We start from the raw sequence: 14056 nt of genomic DNA, 5'->3' as shown, positions 1-14056 counted from the left end.
AATTTTTTGGGAAAAAAGTGCGTCTTATGGTCGGAAAAATACGATAAATGGCACTCCTTTCCTTCCGAGCTCTGACGTGTGCAAAAAGCAGTTTTTTTCCCCCACATATTGGTTATTTCCATGCTGAGGTGAAATTGCTCAACAGATTTATTTTGTGGTCTATTTTTTCCTGTTACCCTAGAGAAAATTGGGTCTAAAGTAATTTTTTGTGTCATGTAGACCCCTTAAAGTTACTTCAAGCATAATGTGGTCCTTAAAAAAAATTATTTTGTAAATTTTGTTGGAAATTTAAGAAATTGCTGGTCAAGTTTCAGCCCTTATACAGTTGTGCTCAAAAGATTACATATACTGGCAGAATTTTTGCTTTCTCGGCCTTTTTTCAGAGAATATGAATGATAACACCAAAACTTTTTCTCCACTCATGGTTAGTGGTTGGGTGAAGCCATTTATTGTCAGACTTCTGTGTTTTCTTTCTTTAATTCATAATGACAACCTAAAACATGACCCTGATCAAAAGTTCACATACCCCATTTCTTAATACCGTGCATTGCCCCTTCTAACATCAATGACAACTTTGTCTTTTGCGGTAGTTGTGGATGAGGTTCTTTATTTTCTCAGATAGTAAAGCTGCCCACTTTTCTTGGCAAAAAGCCTCCAGTTCCTGTAAATTCCCGTGCTGTCTAGCATGAACTGCACGCTTGAGATCTCCCCAGAGTGGCTCAATGATATTGAGGTCAGGAGGCTAAGTTGGCCACTCCAGAACGTTCACTTTGTTCTGCTGTAGCCAATGACAGGTCTACTTGGCCTTGTGTTTTTGATCGTTGTCATGTTGGAATGTCCAAGTGCGTCCCATGCGCAGCTTCCGGGCTGATGATTGCAAATTTGCCTCCAGTATTTGCTGATGATGTGCTGCGTTCACCATTCCTTCAACTTTGACAAAGTTTTCTGTGCCTTTGTAGCTCACACGTCCCCAAAACATCAGCGATCCAACTCCGTGCTTTACAGTAGGAATGGTGTTGCTTTCATCATAGGCCTTGTTGACCTCTCTCCAAATGTAACGTTATGGTTGTGGCCAAAAAGTTCAAGTTTGGTCTCATCACTCTGAATTACCTTGTTCCAGAAGTTTTGAGGCTTGTCTCTGAGCTGTTTTGCATATTGTAGGCAAAATACTTTGTGGCATTTGCACAGCAATGGCTTTCTTCTGGCGACTTGACCATGTAGCCTATTTTTCTTCAAGTGCCTCCTTATTGTGCATCTTGAAACAACTACACCACTAGTTTTCATAAAGTCCAGTATTTCAGTTGATGTTATTTGTGGGTTTTTGTTTGCATTCCGAACAATTTTCCTGGCAGTTATGGATGAAACTTTTGTTGGTCTACCTGACCATGGTTTTGTTTTTACAGAGCCCCTGATTTTCAATTTGTTAAGCACAGTTTGAATGCTGCTGACTGGCATTATCAATTCCTTGGATATCTTTTTGTATCCCTTTCCTGTTTTATACAGTTCAACTATCTTTTCCCGTAGATCCATTGAGAATTCTTTTGCTTTCCCCTTGACTCACAATCCAGAAATGTGAGTGGCTGGATGAAAGAGGCAAGAGTCTGTCTGGATCCCAGAAACTCACTCAGCTTTTATGCATACACACTGATTACAAGCAAACAGGTCACAGGTGAGGATGTTACCTTTAGTAGCCATTCAAACCCATTTGTGTCAACTTCTGTCCATGCTATCAGGCCAAAATCACCAGGGTAAGTGAACTTTTGATCAGGGTCATTTGGGTTGTCATTATGATATAAAAAGAGAAAACACAGTAGTTGTTAGTAGAGTTGAGCGAAATGGGTCGAAAAAATTCAAAAGTCGCCGACTTTCGCCAAAGTTGTGTTTCATGAAACGAAACCCGACCTTAGAGTGAGGTCGGCCACGAGGTCAGCGACCATCGCGCCAAAGTCGCGTTTCAAAAGATGCTTTTGCGCCCTTTTTCAGCCAATCAGGAAGAACGGACACTGTGGGCAACGTGATGACATAGGCAGTGGTTACCACCATGTTTGTGAAGGGCATGCAAGTGATTGGCTTGCTTTGTGTGGCGTCACAGGGGGTATAAAAGGGCGTGCACGCCGACCGCCATGTTACTTATGCTGATCTCAGAATAGGGAGAGCTGCTGCTGCTGCTGATTCTGTAGGGAGAGCATTAGGCAGGGAAGAAGATACCAAAAACTACTTCTGCTGCTAGCGATTTTGCCTGTACTACACACCAGTTACTGTGCAGTGCAAGGGGAGGCTATATTTCGGTGCATCAGCTCTGTTGGTTATTAGGCTGCCTTTTAAGGCTCCCTGATAGCTGCATTGCTGTTTGCGGCCAGCCAATCACTATAATGCCACAACCAACATGGCTGCGGAATTACAGTGTGTGGCAGACAATACCTGCATGTTGATTGGCTCTGTAAAGACCTGAGCTCCCGCCGAGCATTCCCGGAATTACTTGGCGAGCGCCATGCATCTCGAGCAGTGAGATGCTCAGGCGAGCACCGAATACTTCCGAACGTGCTTGCTCATCACTACTCCTTATGGGACTTGAGCCTGTAATTATCCGATTGTTTGTATTATGTATTTGTAATACCACAGTGTTCAGAATATAGTGTAAATCATCGTTGCCCATGGAGCTGAAACTGTAGCTGAGCTCCATAGGAGTACCAAGATGGCAACAATGGGGATCTGCAGCAGGCCAACATCTGCCAAGGTAACCCATTAGTGCTCCGCTGTTGTATTAAGGGAGATCAATGGGTTCACATGCGTGTGAGCACCAGCAAGTGCTCCAATTAAACCTGCAATCAGATATTGACATCAGCATATAAATAGTTAACAGCATTGATCAGAACTCAATACTTGTCACTGATGTTAGACACAAATGCCAGCTATGTAAAACAGCATCTATCGCATGTGAACAAATATCAGCTCCAGAGCCTTCCCCACAGATGGTCACCCCTGCAATGACAAAGATATATGTAATTTTGCATTAAGGTGTTAAGGCTTTAGGATTCTTAACCCCTTCATGACCGGGGCTTTTTTCGATTTTTCTTTTCGTTTTTCGCACCCCTTCTTTCCAGAGCCATAACTTATTTATTTTTCCATCAATATGGCCATGTGGGAGCTTATTTTTTGTGGGATAAGTAGTACTTTTGAACGACACCATTGGTTTTACCATGTCGTGATCTCGAAAACAGGAAAAATATTCCAAGTGCGGTGAAATTGCAAAAAAAGTGCAATCCCACACTTGTTTTTTGTTTGGCTTTTTTGTTAGGTTCACTAAATGCTAAAACTGACCTGCCATTATGATTCTCCAGGTCATTATGAGTTCATAGACATCAAACATGTCTAGGTTCTCTTGTATCTAAGTGGTGAAAAAAAATTCCAAAGTTTGCTAAAAAAAAAAAAAATTGCGCCATTATCCGAGACCTGTAGCGTCTCCATTTTTCGTGATCTCAGGTTGGGTGCTGGCTTATTTTTTGTGTGCCGAGCTGTTATTTTTAATGATACCACTATTATGCAGATATGTTGTTTCGATTGCCCGTTATTACATTTTAATGCGATGTCGCTGCGACCAAAAAAGCGTAATAATTTTTTTAATCGCTACACCGTTTAGCGATCAGGTTAATTTTTTTTTTATTGATAGATTGGGTGATTCTGCCAAATATGTGTAGGTTTGATTTTTTTTTTGTTTTATTTTGATTGGGGTGAAAGGGAGGTGATTTGAACTTTTATGTTTTTTATTTTTTTACATTTTTAAACACTTTTTTTTTCTTTTTTTAACTTTTGGCATGCTTCAATAGGAGGCTAGAAGCTGCCATAGTGCGATCGCCTCTGCTACATAGAGGTGATGCTCAGATCACCTCTCTGCAGCAGAATTATGGGCTTGCTATGAGCACCGACCACAGGGTGGCGCTCGTAGCAATCTACTATCAACAACCAAAGAGGTCTCGAGGAGACCTCTGGTTGTGATGGCAATGCAGCGATGATCCCCGATCACGTGACGGGGATCGTCGCTGCGCGTATTTCTGGACCGGTTTCCAGAAGTGCATTTAAATGCCCACTGTCAGAGTTTGACAGCGGCATTTAAATACTTAATAGGCACGGGCGGATCGCAATTCTGCTCGTGCCTATTGCGGGCACATGTCAGCTGTTAAAACCAGCATGAGGTAAAATCCTGACAGGAGATATAACTGAAAAGCCTGCGTATTGGACATAGCTAACAGAGTGAAGCTCTGTCATGGACGCTATGCCGTTTATGCCTCTTTCACACTTCCGTTTTTTCTTGTCAGTTAAAATGCGCCAAAATGGCGGAAAGCTGATTCGTTTGTAACTGAAGCAAACAGATGCCACCGGACTGTTTTTTTGACGGATCCGTTGAATGCAGAATTTTAAAGGAACCGCAGTCGAGAGAGAGAGAGAGAGATTTTTCCACCTCCAGAAAGGATTTCAGGGTTAAATCCCCAGCTGACTTCCTGTCGCCGGGCATGCGCACTGTAAAATGCGGATCCTACAGCCAAAAAAACGTTGCAGGGTCCGTCCAGGCATGCCGCCGGACGCAAACATTTTGGCGGATCCGCAAAAAAACGGATCCAATGGATGGCCATCCGTCAAGATCCGCCAGTAATGCAACTCAATGGGGAAAAAACGGATCCGCCAAAAAAATGGCGGATCCGTTTTTTTCAAAAACTGGCGGATTTTGACTGATGGTCAAACACAGAAGTGTGAAAGAGGCGTTATATGAATTTTATGTTGCTGGTCATGGTTTATGATGCCTGAATAAACCGCATGGACTGTTATTGCTTTATGGAAAACTCGTGCTGGATGTGATTTATTGGCTGCCAAGCGAGTGTCCCCTATCTGAATAACTGCGCTACCTCACACTATGTTACTATTAATTCCATGGTGCTGTACATGGGAAGGGGGGCTACATACAAAGTTATAGATATTCTTAACAGTAAACAAATTTCCAGTGACAGCCTGGTACAGAGGGGAGAGGAGTCCTTGCGGACTTACATTCTATGGGATAGTGGGGAAGAGACAGAAGGTCGGGGGTGCAGCAGCTCTGGTGGTGGTGAGGCGGCAGCTCGGGTGGTGGTGAGGCGGCAGAATGGTTATTGCAGGCTGTAAGCTTTCCTGAAAAGATGGGTTTTCAGGTTCTGTTTGAAGGATCCGAGGGTCGTGGATAATCGGACGTGTTGAGGCATGGAATTCCAGAGGATAGGGGATATTCAGGAGAAATCTTGGAGGCGGTTGTGTGAGGAACGAATAAGTGTGGAGGAGAGTAGGAGGTCTTGGGAGGATCGAAGATTACGTGAGGGAAGATATTGGGAGATTAGTTCAGAGATATAGGGAGGGGACGGGTTGTGGATGGCTTTGTAGGTCAGTGTTAGTAGCTTGAACTGGAGGCGTTGAGAAATTGGGAGCCAGTGGAGGGATTTGCACAGGGGAGTAGCGAGGAGAGAGGTGGATTAGTCAGACAGCAGAGTTGAGGACAGACTGGAGTGGTGCAAGAGAGTTAGCAGGGAGGCCACAGAGGAGAGTGTTGCAGTAGTCAAGGCGGGAGATAATGAGGGCATGTTCAAGAGTTTTAGTAGATTGAGGTCTATTCAGCGGATGTAGCACAAAAATATTTTTTCTCCAGCCTCAGTACTGAGGGAAATATTTATTTCTTATCCTGGCACAGCTCTTCTTTGGCAGTTCACCTGTATGTTTGCTTATGATATAGCTCCTCTGTCAATTGAGAGACAGATCTTGGGAGTTGTGTTTCTTCAGACTCCAGCTCGTCCTGACACGTGACTAGGATGGGTTGCCGTTTGAATTAAGTGACAGGGGCTATTTATTTACATTCTTAGAGAGACCCCTTGAGAGTCATCCGGTAGAAAAAAAGAATAGCTATACTCTACTAGAAACAGTGCCTTAAATGGGTTGTGTTTGGTATTGCAGCTAAGGTCCATGAGCTGCTGTATAGAGGTTTTTCATACCTCTTTAATTTCTTCAATTCTCTAGTCTGCTCAGTTTTAGGTTGCTGAGATTTCCAATTGCATTGAGCATAGGAGAAAACGCCATTTTTTGCAAAAGTAATGGGTTCTAAAAGCGAGAACAATTGCCATTTCGTTTCGACGTCTGGAAAAATAACACTTTGCTAATTTTTAGCAATGTGATTAACAACTTCTATGGAGAGAATCCTAACTGTGTGTGTTATTAAGTGTAAAATACAATACAAACCTTCATGGAGGAATATAGTCATGTCCTTAACGAAGCTTGAGGCCAATTACTCGGCAATGTGTTATGATAACCTCTGAAGAAGCCACTTGCCGCAGATATACTACAGTAGTTACAATCCTAACTTCTATCAAATGAAACATAAAACTCTGCTGCTTCAGGAAGATTCCCGGCCATGAAATAAGAACTCAGAATGGAAAATGAGTTAACCAGATAGAGATTTACACCACCATGTCTCAAGAACACAACACAAGAGATTGCATGGATAGTTGGCGGCATTGTCTTCAGGACTGAACCGTTAAGTACAAAGCTTTTCCTGGCTTCTCTTCAATTATGTGAAACATAACCGAGGAAGAACCGGGGACAGAAAGAACATGAGGCTGCAGGTATGGCGACAGGACGTATCCGAAAGACATTACCTGATTTTATATTTAGCAAGATATGATTATATGGAATATTTGCACTGATCAGCCATAACAGTGTAACCATGTTCAGTGGATAAAATTTGATTATTTAGTGACAAGGGCGCCTGAAAGAGATGGGACATGTGAGGCAGCTAGAGGACAGGGTCTTCATAAAGTTCATCTATAGGAAGCAGGAAAAATGGACAAGTGTAAGGATCTGAGTAACTACGACCAGGGCCAAACTGTGCTGGATAAGTGACGAGGTCAGAGCATCTTCAAAACTTCAGGTTTTGTGCCATATATCTGGTATACAGCAGGTATTGTGGAGTGTTCCTAACAAATGACTGGTCTAGTAGGGTGTTACTAGTAAATGGCTGGTCTTATCGGGTGTTTCTGTTATACATCGTTATGGTCAAAAGTGTTGTCACCCTTGAAATTGCTCACGTTTTATTATACATGTTTATTCCTTTTGTGTGTATTGGAAGAACACACAAAAAAAAACAAAGAAAAAAAGGCAAATTGGATATAATTTCACACAATACCCCAAAAATTGGCCAGACAAAATTGTTGGCACCCTTAACTAAATATTTGGTTGCATGCCTTTTGGAATAAATAACTGCAATCAGTCGCTTCCTATAACCATCCACAAGCTTCTTACACCTATCACCTGGAATTCTGAACCACTTTTCTTTTGCAAACTGCTCCAGGTCTCTCATATTTGAAGGGTGCCTTCTCGAAACATCAATTTTAAGATCTCTCTACAAGTGATCAATGACCTTTAGAACCGGACTCATTGCTTGCCACTTCAGAACTTTCCAGCACTTTGTTTCCATCCGTTTCTGGGGGCTTCTCAAAGTATCTTTTGGGTCATTGTCCTGCTGGTAGACCCATGATCTAGGACGCAAACCCAGCTTTCTGACACTGGGCACTATATTGTCACCCAAAATCCTTTTATAATCTTCAGATTTCATGATGCCTTGCACACAGTCAATACATCAAATGCCAGAGGCAGCAGAACAACCCCAAATCATCTTTGAACCTCCACAATATTTGGCTGCAGGTACTCTATTCTATTCTGTGTAGGCTTCATTCCGCTGTGGGTAAACAGTAGAATGATGTGCTTCACCAAAAACTCTATCTTGGTCTCAACTGTCCACCAAGACACTTTCCCAGAAGGATTTTGGTTTACTAATGTACAATTTGGCAGTCTAGCTTTATTTTGTCTCTGTGTCAGCAGTGGGTTGCTCCTGGGTCTTCTGCCATAATTTAATTTAAATGTCGACAGATAGTTTGCCCTGACACTGATGCACCCTGAACCTGCAGAACAGCTTGAATTTCTTTGGAACTTGATTGGGGCTGCTTGTCCACCATCCAGACTATCCTGGGTTGCAACCTTTCATCAATTTTCTCTGCCGTCCACGTCTAGGGAGATTAGCTACAGTGCCATGGGTTGTAAACGTCTTGATTATGTTGCGCACCATGGAAAAAGGAACATCAAGATCTCTGGAGATGGACTTGTAATCTTGAGATTGTTAGTGTGACACACAATGCAGCTTCTCCCCTTGTTATCTGGTTTCAGGTGTGATTTCCATATTGCTCACACCTGTTTCTTTCCACAGGTGAGTTTAAATGATCATCACATGCTTGAAACAAAATGGTTTTAGAAAGGTGCCAACAATTTTGTTTAGCACATTTTTGGGGTTTTGTGTGAAATTATGTCCAATTTGCCTATTTTCTGTTTTTTTTTTTTGTACCAATACACACAAAGGAAATAAACATGTGTATAACAAAACTTGTAATTGCGATCATTTTCTGGGAGAAATACTTCATTTTCTGGAACATTTTCAAGGGTGCCAGCTCTTTCAGCCATGACTGTAATGTATTTTGAGGTGTTTACGCCAGATTTTCTGGAGTGCTTCCGATATACGGTAGATCTTATGGGGTGTTCCTGGGATATGGTAGGTCTTGTGGGGTGTTCCCAATAAAGGTCAGGTCTTGTGGGGTGTTCCTGTATATGGCAGCTCTTGTAGGGTGTTTCTGTGGTACCCCTGAGGGTTCAGTGCCCACAGAGATGCTGCACCTCACCCAGAGGTGTAGTAGCCCACTATCCCAGGTAAGATGGAGACACCTGACCACACTCAGACTCCTGCATCCCACGCCACACTTAGAATAGCAGGGCACCCTATATGACCCCAGCTTGGTTCATGAAGGGTGTTGGGAGGTGGGTGGAGCTTAGGTTTAGAGCGGGAGAACTGTAGGAAGTTAGGACAGTTCCCCCTTAGGGGACGTGAGAGGACGTGTCTGTAGCAGCTCCTAGTCAGGAGGAGCTGCTGGACGGAGTGGCTTGGATCGGAAGTTCCCTGGAGGGAAAAGTGCTCCCCGTGGGTCTCGTTCCACGCTGACGTACATCTGGTGGGGGAGAATCCAGGTCGCAGAAGGGTCTCAGCCCCTAGCCTAGTGAAGTGGATAACAGGACTCAGCTAGAAGGCTGGCAACTTTAGGGGCCACAGCCAACAACCACAGTTATTTTCTCCGGAAAGGCAGCCAGATAGAATCAAGGAACATAGGGAATCACGTTGTCCAACAGGATTCGCGGCAGCTGGCCTGGGACACTGACTGTGAGGTGCTGGAAGGGAAGGCAAGTGGAAAGCAGCACTGTGGAGATGGCCAGGGAAGGCACATATTGAAGGGAGTGCTGGAAAGGTGTACTTCATCTGACTTAGAGTTGATTGAGCCCCTTACCTGAAGAACATAGTAAGAAGCGGGCCTCTGTGTGCACCAGAAACTGTGAGTAAAGCTTTGGGACTGCATTCCACTGTGATTTTGAATGCTTGCCTTAACATTCACTCAGCACTGCTACATCAACATCAGCAACCATTTCATCTCCTATCAATCACCACTGCCCTGGGACAACAGCTCTGCCTGTGGAGAGCTATTCCAACACTGCTGCGTCACACCAGAGGATCTGCACTGCAGCACTGGTCCCTATTGATCAGATACCACAGGTGGCGTCACGAACTCTTACCACAAAACCTCTTTATTTCTCATTCCCTTGTAAATACTCCCCTTCCACTGGAGCCCCAGGGCCACAGACCAGGTCACCGCCGCTGTGGCACTGCCTCTTTAAGAAAGTGGCCCGGTACTGAGTATCCCACTGCTCTGCCTGAGGGCGCTCCATTTCCAATATTCGGCAGGTGTTGTGGTATGTTACTGATATACGGCAGGTCTTATGAGGTGTTACCTATATCGCAGGTCTTGAAGGGTATTCACAAAAAATGCACACTGTGCGCTAATCATGTATTCAAATTTATTTTTGCTTCATTAAGGGTAAGTTCACACAGGACTTTTTTGCTGCTTTTTTTTCTGCAGCAAAACCTGATCTTCTTGGCAGGAAAGAAGCTGCGGCAAAAACGCAGGTTTAGGTGTGTTTTTTTATGTGTTTTTGGTGCGTTTTTTTGTCTTTGTCCATGCTAATATCCATGACTTTTCTGCAGCAAAAACGCTGCAAATAATGACACCTGGGTTTTTGGTGCATTTTTTCAGCGTTTTTTCAACACCCATTCTAGTCAATGGGTGAAAAATGTAGGAAAAACGCTGAAAGAAGTGACATGCTCTATGTCCAAAAAATGCAGCAAAGCACAAAATCCTGATCACACAAAAAACCAATGTGTGTGCATGAAATTTCTGAAATCTCATAGATTTTGCTGGTAATGGAAAAGGAAGTGAAAATTAGCATAAAAACATGAAAAAAAGCAGCAAAAAAGTCCTGTGTGAACTTACCCTTAAACTGTCTCTATATATAAAAAAAGAAGAGCACTGAAAATAAATATAAGAAAAAAAATAATCATAATATTCTTCCTGAATTGTATGGGCTTTTTTGCCCAGTCTTCAGAGTTCATCACACATGAGCTTGTCAGAGTCTACTAAGAATGGATCCGGCATGAACACATCTGGACATTTTGCTGGATACTCGCCCTTCTTCAAGCATGCAGGTTAGATTTTCAAAGCAATCCAAATTTTATTGTTTTGTCCTGGTGAGTTACTGAGCGTTAATTTTTTCACACACCGTACAGCGGTGTACGCTCCTCACACAGTACAGTGTACCGGCTGTTATCACGGCCAAATTGAAGCTATCTACGTGTGTGACTCTGTAAGGAAAAGTCGAGGAGTTTGTCCATTCTTACAGACATACACCTTACAGTTTTGTCCATTTTTCAAACAGTTTAGTATATTTTCTGCCTTCTCATACACCAGCCAATTTCTGCCTGTCACATAGCGGTGTAATCGATACTGGGCCTGAGACAATAGTTCAGCGTCCTCCAATCTACATTGAGATTCAAATTCTCACCAATACTCTATACAGCTTCTGCCTTCTCATTCACCAGCCAATTTCTGCCTGTCACATAGTGGTGTAATCTATACTGCGGCCTGAGACAATAGTTCAGCGTCCTCCAATCTACAGTGAGATTAAAATTCTCACCAATACCCTATACAGCTTCTGCCTTCTCATACACCAGACAATTTCTGCCTGTCACATAGCGGTGTAATCTATACTGGGCCTGAGACAATAGTTCAGTGTGATGAAGGAGCAGCCGCCATCTTAGATATGGGGCCACAGGTCTGAGCTTGGCATCCATTTTGGTCTAAGTTCAGGAATTACAGGCAGCTAACGGCTTCTATACCCCCAGGTGCTGTGTACTTAGTAAATACAAGCAGGATTTAGAGTTCCAATGCTAAATAGCCAGGGCCATTGGTGTGATAATGAGGATAGGCCCAAAATAGAGCTTCAAAGCTCAGGTACGGAGCCGTGCCAGCAGGGGGCTGGAAAAAAGCCTAGGGCTTCAATTAGAATGTACCTGCTAGCAGACGCAGGAATATACGTCCTTTGTGTGTCCCAGACGCTTTGGCTCCATCCTAGGAGCATGGATTATTAGCCCACCCTCTGACACAGGGGGAGGAACCTAGCGTGTTTAAGGACTAGCAGCCCTGGCAGATACTCATTCTTTCACACAGAAGATCCGGACGATGGCTATCTAAGAAGGACCTGGGGACAGACCTGCTGAGGGGAGCAGCGGCCCATGCTTTGGGGGTCTGTCCGGCAACTAAGATTCTTGTACCTGTGGACTGCAGAGCTCCCCAGCACCCACATGACCCTACAATCTGGTAAATTGACCTCCAGCTTAATATCTTAAGTCTTGTACCCTTTTGTTATATCTTTTCTCTGACTGCAAATGTACTGTATATTTCTGTAATTATCTAGTGCGCCCTTAAGGCAATTAAACTATAAACTTAATCTTGGGCTGATGCTTTTACTCTGATCACGAATCTTAGAACCCTGAGCGGGTAACAGGACCTCCTCCCCGGTGACCATTTGCTCTAGGTGCAGTTCCCTTACTGACCTGAGAGACAAAGGGGGCGCCGGAGAGCTGTGCCTGTGTAGTTACGTCATGGTGGTGACGTGGGAGGAACGGGTCTGTGTGTGTTCCTCCACATTCAGCGTCCTCCAATCTACATTAAGATTCAAATTCTCACCAATACTATATACAGCTTTTGGCTTCTCACACACCAGCCAATTTCTGCCTGTCACATTGCGGTGTAATCTATACTGGGCCTGAGACAATAGTTCAGCGTTTTCCAATCTACATTGAGATTCAAATTCTCACCAATACTCTATACAGCTTTTGCCTTCTCATACACCAGCCAATTTCCCCCTGTCACATAGTGGTGTAATCTATTCTGGGCCTGAGACAATAGTTCAGCGTCCTCCAATCTACAGTGAGATTCAAATTCTCACCAATACTCTATACAGCTTCTGCCTTCTCATACACCAGCCAATTTCTGCCTGTCACATAGCGGTGTAATCTATACTGGGCCTGAGACAATAGTTCAGCGTCCTCCAATCTACATTGAGATTCAAATTCTCACCAATACTCTATACAGCTTTTGCCTTCTCATACACCAGCCAATTTCTGCCTGTCACATAGCGGTGTAATCTATTCTGGGCCTGAGACAATAGTTCAGCATCCTGCAATCTACAGTGAGATTCAAATTCTCACCAATACTCTATAGACCCTTTACCTTGTTTTACAGTACCATATAGCTGTTGTTATTTTGGGTACCTTTTTCAAATGAAGAAGTATGGTGGAAGAGGGCGTGGAAGTGGGCGGGGGTTGCCAGCTGGTCCTCATGGTGGTGTTGGTGGTGGTGCTTCTGCTGGTTGTGGCAAAAGCACATTAGCACCTAAGGCAGGAGGTGGTGAGCCGGCGTCCTCGTAGGCTCCCTTTTCTGGGAGTAGCCGGAGCTTCAGGAACAAGTTTTTGCTTACATTGCTGACACAGCCTCCAGCTCTATCGCCTCCTCTTCTGATGTTTCAAAAAATAAAAGCACTGCATCGTCTGTGGAGGCTCCTGGTCAGGAACAACACCTTTCCTTGTGTCCTTCACCCCTACCAAAAGTGAAGGATGCGGCAGGCCACACTACAGATTACTCCATGGAGCTCTTTTCACATACCATGCCTGGGTTATCAAGTCAAATCGTGAATTCCCCAGTCCAAGATGAATCTGACATGGAGTGCACTAATGCACAGCCACTGTTAGATTTATCTGCTGGTACATTCACTCAGAGCACTACATTGTCCTCGCAGTGTACTGGGCCAGAATCTGACCCTGATGAAACTCAGGTGCCCCTTCCCGCATACTATACCACCATACACGGTGACACAGAGGAAGGCGCACAGGACATTGAAGAGGAGGTGATGGATGACCCAGGTGTTGACCTAGATTGGCATCCATTGGGGGAAGAGGGTGCAGCTGCCAATAGCTCAGAAGAGGAGGAGGAGCATCCGCAGCAGGCATCGACATCGCAACAGCTGTTATCTGGCAGGCCCGGAGCAGTCCAAAAACGGGTTACAAAAAGCAAAAGAGTTGCAGGACAGCTTGGCCAGACGGTCAATATAGCACACCGTGCAAGGCCTCAAAATGACTTCCATAGTAGGAAGAGTGCAGTGTGGCACTTTTTTGAACAAAATCCTAATGATCAGGCAAAGGTTATCTGTAAGAAGTGCGCAAAGACCTTTAGCCGAGGGAGAAATCTGTGAAATTTGAATACCAGTTGCATCCCTAGACATTTAACCACCATGCACTTGCAAGCGTGGACGGACTACCAAACCTCACGCCTCACATGTGCAACTGCTCCCAAAGAAGGTAGTCAGCAATGCTACATTGTTTCCCCCACTGTAAGCCCACCGTTTAGCACACCACCAGCAGCAAATGTAGAGGTTTCATCGCAAGGCCAAAGCAGTCAGGGAATCACAATGTTATATCAACGAAAGACTGAATCTAGGCCATCAGAAAGAACACCAACTCCATCACCATCATCAACCCTCTCTCAGTCCACCATGTCCA

This window comes from Dendrobates tinctorius, unplaced genomic scaffold, assembly GCF_039654945.1.
Source record: "Dendrobates tinctorius isolate UK_male_01 unplaced genomic scaffold, ASM3965494v1 ptg000083l, whole genome shotgun sequence".
Taxonomy (NCBI): Eukaryota; Metazoa; Chordata; class Amphibia; order Anura; family Dendrobatidae; genus Dendrobates; species Dendrobates tinctorius.
This window is presented reverse-complemented; position numbering follows the sequence as displayed.